The following is a 4903-nucleotide window of genomic DNA, read 5'->3' on the forward strand; positions in this document are numbered from 1 at the left end:
AAGCGGGAGGGCAGCGCGGACCGGCCTGTTGTGACCGGTGTGCGGGCGATGCTCGGAGGCAGGGCCGGAAATGGTTCCGTCCTGGCTGAGTTCCTCGGTGACAGCACGACATTCCCACCAGGTTGTGGACGGCGGCAGCCACGGTGTGACCAGGAGAGCGAGGTGGGAGGGCGGTCCGCTTCCCCAACGTCGCCTGGACGGAGCGCTGGCCAAAGCGGAGGCCTCACTATCTCGAATGGGCATGGTCGGCGGGCTGGGCCCACGCAGGCCCCACGGCGCCCCAGGCAGTTCCTGTTGAGTGAGACTCTGGGTGGTTTCAGAATTCTCAAAGACACAGGGTACCCCCAGCATGCCGGCTCTGGGGGTCGGGGTGAAGCTGTAGGCCAGCACTGAAGACAGAGAAGGGAAGGGGCACATCGAGGGGGAGGGAAGCCCTGCACTAAGGGTCTCCTGGTCCTCTTCCCGGGGACTTCCGGTCTGAGGTCCTGCTCACTGGCCGCCCACCCCACGCAATGCTGGGTAACAGGTTCCGGGGCCGGGGGGTGGAATCAGACAACTTCCGAGGGTGGTTGTTAGGGCCATGGACTTGCCAGGCAGAGTAAGGTCCCAAAACACAAATGCCAACAGTGGCTGTCATCACTGCCATCTTCATCTTTGTGTTCTTCCTCCTGCTTTCCTGCTCCTCCTCCTCCTCCCGTGCCCTTCCTTGTTTCTCTCTCCTAAGTACATGTTTGCTGTGGTCAATAAACTCTTGCCTGCCTTTCTACCAAAAAAAAAACCAACAACAAAAAACCCACCCGGCAGCTCTGTGGAAGCACCTGGAAAGTACGGTTCATCGTGAATGACACCCTTTCATGCCTCCGTGTGACGGGACGTGGGCGGATCGAGGGACGTACAGCAGGGCCAGCTTCCCGCCTCCGAGTTGGCTCAGAGAGGAGCGACCCACAGACACACCGACCCGAGTCCGGTGCTGCGATGGGGGAACCGACAAGGTGCGTGAGGCCGGGCGAGGGCGGGGGCTGGGGAGCGGAGGGGAAGGAGCAGGGAGTAGAAAGGTCTGGGAAGCAGCCCATCCTTGGCTGGACCTTGAGGACGCCGCTGGGCCGGGAGGAGGAGGAGCGGGTGGGCACAGAGGGGTCAGCGTGTGTGGAATGAGGCCTGAGTGCGGGACGGTCTGGGAAGATGAGCGGTGGCAGCGGCGCCTGGCCTGTGGAGGGCGCATTTATATTTGGGGCAAACGGCCTCAAAAAAGCTCCTACCCGTGTCCCAGCCTAACATGAGAGCCTCGCAGGGCTGCAACGCGCCATTAGCAACTTCCTATCACATGTGGGTCAGAGATGGGGGAATAAAGGGTGACAGCAAACTCTAGGACCACAAAACTAACGTCGAGGGCAAAGTTGTCACTCTGGCGAGAGGTCCCCGTGCAGGGAGGAGAGGGACTTGGATGGACAGACGGCACTGGCTTCCTCTCGTCCTCTTTGAACAGCAGGACCGTGGAAGGGCCAGTCCCCAGGCTCCTGGCTGCCCAAACCCATCCTCCGTGCTCCAGCCTGGTGTCACCTACTCCGGGAAGCCCTCCTGGGTTTGTTCCAGGCCAGAGGTGACCACTCAGGCCGTGGACCGCCCCACCTGGTGCCTTTTCTGTGGGTGGAACGGTAAGGACGTGGTCCTGGTGTGCCAGACGCACAGCCGCAGGCCATGTGTCCCTGCCTGGGGTCGGAGCTCTGTGTGGGCCGGCGTCTTACAGCCCCGTCCATCCGCGGCTCCCGGGGGGCCAGGCCCTCCACGTGGCGGTCCTCTGAGCTCCAACAACCCCAGTGCAGAAGATCACAAAGGGACAGCAGGTGGTGAGCAAACGACCAGCCCGGCCCCCCGAGAATTCAGGCCATACAGTGGGGCCTCCAATCCTCCCGGACGGGTGAACCGGAAGGGGATGGCCCTGCCTCTCGGTGAAGGATTTATCCGATGGCGTCCGCCCATCAGGGAAGTCAGGGACACGATGGACCTGCGCTCCTAATGAGGGCTCTGCCTGGGAGCGGCATCACGGCGCTGCAAGGGATGCCCGCGGTCGCCACGCGGAGAATTGATTATTCTCGCTTGCCCGCGCTCTCTCCCTTTTCAAACAGGCTCCGTCAGGACGGGAACTCAGATCTTTAATCCCTATTAACCCGCCTTGGCCCCTGCGCAGCCTCTGCACACGGCACTGCCCTGAACAGGACGGGAACCGGCCCCAGGGCTCCCCCAGCCCCGTCCTCCGGGGGACAGCAGCGGTCAGGGAGCGGGCGCCCCGCTACCTCTCACACCTCTTGGCCCCGAGGAGAGCCCTTCACCCCAGAGCCCTCCCAGACCGTGACCTCCTGCCGGACGGTTCGTTTCCATTTCCCTTTCATTGCACAGAAGCTCCGATTCGATTCGGCGCGAAACTAAACAGAACGCAGAACGCAGGTAAGCGGGGGCCAGGGCGGCCCGACGGACGTACTCAGGGACGCCGGCCAGGGAGGGCCGTGCTGTCGAAGACGTCGGCTCAGGCACACAGCATGTCACAGGAGCTCACAGCCATCGGAAGCACAACCAGCACCGGGGCTGGGGCGGGGCCTCGGGGTCTCCAGTTCAACATGCCCGGCTCCTCTGCGACCCCCCTGATCCAAAGGCACCCGAGGCCCAACCACGTCCACACATTGTAGCTGCAGGAGCCGTACCGCCTCCTGTGCGTGGGCTGGTTTGGGCAGATTTCCAAAGCGAGCCCACTCATTCCCGTGTCTGCTCTGCTCCACGGGACTCATTCAAACACGGAGCAGCCATGCCCAGCCGGCTCCACGCACCCAGGGTCCTGAGTAGCACACAGGGCTGGGCGCTTCTGGAGGGTCAGGTGTGAGGGGGGAAGGCTGCATCTCGTCCCGTGTGCACCAGACACAGAGTGGGCACCCATGGCACCGAGAAGCAGCGCCACCCTGTCCCCCGCACAGCCCCACTTGCCGCTTGCCCAGGATCTGGGATTCCACATCCGGGTCTCCCCACAGGGCTCTGCTCCAACACAGCCCAGAACATAACGTGATGTGTGGTCATGGGGCACGCGGTCTCAGGTCTGTGTGGATGTAACAGGCTCTCTCTGCAGGGTCCTCTGCCCATTTGCTCCTTCTGTATCTCTCCTCCCCTCCCATCCCCTGTGGGTAACTTCTTCACTCTCCAAGGAATGCCCCCCAACTTCCCGAGACCCCAGGTGGGGTCCCCCTGAAGGTCCAGCTGACGGGGGAGAGCCCCGACTCTGAGTGTTCTGTGGGCTCCAGGGGATGAAGGTCAAAGGCAGGTATGAGGAGGGCCCAGGAGGCAGAGAAGGGAGGGGTCAGTATGTTTTTGAATTAATTTTTTTAAAAACATGTTTTTGTTGATTTTTAGAAGGAGAGGAAGGGAGAGGGAGAGAGAAACATTGATTGCTTGCCTCCTGCACGCACCCAGCTCACGTGTTAGCCCTGCTCAGTGGCCATGCCCGGGGGCTGACGCAGACCCGGAAGCCACAGCCCCCACATTGCAAGGTTTTGTGGGTCACCAGGCACTTCTATCCACCCTCAGGGCCGGTTCCCGGCCTCCTCCTCCTGCACAGAGAGCCCGAGGGACGGTTAATTTTTAAAGACCTATGGTGATATAGTTTGCATATCTTCGACCCCGGACCCTGCGTCTCTCCTCCCAGAGGCCACGCGCACCCTGGCAGGGAGCCTGGGTCTGCTGCCTCGTTGCTGCTTGTTCACTTGCCCACCTGCCCGCCCCTCCCTCCCTGCCACCCTCTGCTGTGACCGCTGCCCTGCCCCCTGCCCGCCTCAGCTACTGTGGCTGCCGGCCTTGCCCCCGTGGGGGTCCGGGAGGAAGCCCTGCCCGGTGAGCCCTGGAAGCTGGGACAGACTGAGCCGGCTCTGCAGGGCCCGTCATCTCATTCCAGGGACGCAGCTGGCCGGGCCCAGCGTGACGGAGGAGGAGGATCTATGGACACACTCACCACCCGCTCACCCGCTCACTCCACCTGATGCCGAGCGGCCACAGGTCCCATTCTGCCTCCCCAGGAGCCGCTAGCTCTGCAATGGCAGTGACAGTGTCTCCCTCTGTCATTACCAGATCCCTGGTGCCAGCACTTCTGTTTAACTTTTATTGTGAAATATACAGATCACTCTTAATTAATGTTCATTGAGTGGGTGGAGGGGTAAGTGCATGGACCAATGAATGGATGGATAGATGGATGGATGATGGATGGATGAATGGGCGATGGGTAATAGATGGATGATAGATGGATGATGGATAGGTGGATGGATGGATGGATGATTGATAGATGGATAGGAGGATGGACGGATGATGGATAGATGATGGATGGATGATGGATGGATGGATCCATGAGTGGATAAGTAGGTGAATGAGTAGATGGACAGATGAATAATGGATGGATAGATGGATAATAGATAGGTGGATGGATGGATATATGGATGGATGGATAGGTGGGTGATTGAGTGGATGATAGATAGATGGATGGATGGATGGATGATGGATAGATGAATGGATGTATCCATGAATGGATGGTAGGTGGATGGGTGAATGGATGGATAGATGGATAGGTGGGTGGGTGGATGGGATGGATAGATGGATAATGGATGGATGGATGGATGGATGGATGGATGGAAGGATGGATAGGTGGGTAGGTGGGTGAATGGATGGATAGATGGATAATGGATGGATGGATGGATGGATGGATGGATGGAAGGATCCATGAATGGATAGGTAGGTAGATGGGTGGATGGATGGATAGGTGGATAATAGATGGGTGGATGGATGGATGGATAGGTGGGTGGGTGGATGGGTGAGTGGGTGGATGGGTGGATAGATGGATAATAGATGGATGGATGGATGGATGGATGGATGG

Source organism: Myotis davidii, unplaced genomic scaffold, assembly GCF_000327345.1.
Source record: "Myotis davidii unplaced genomic scaffold, ASM32734v1 scaffold1745, whole genome shotgun sequence".
Lineage (NCBI taxonomy): Eukaryota > Metazoa > Chordata > Mammalia > Chiroptera > Vespertilionidae > Myotis > Myotis davidii.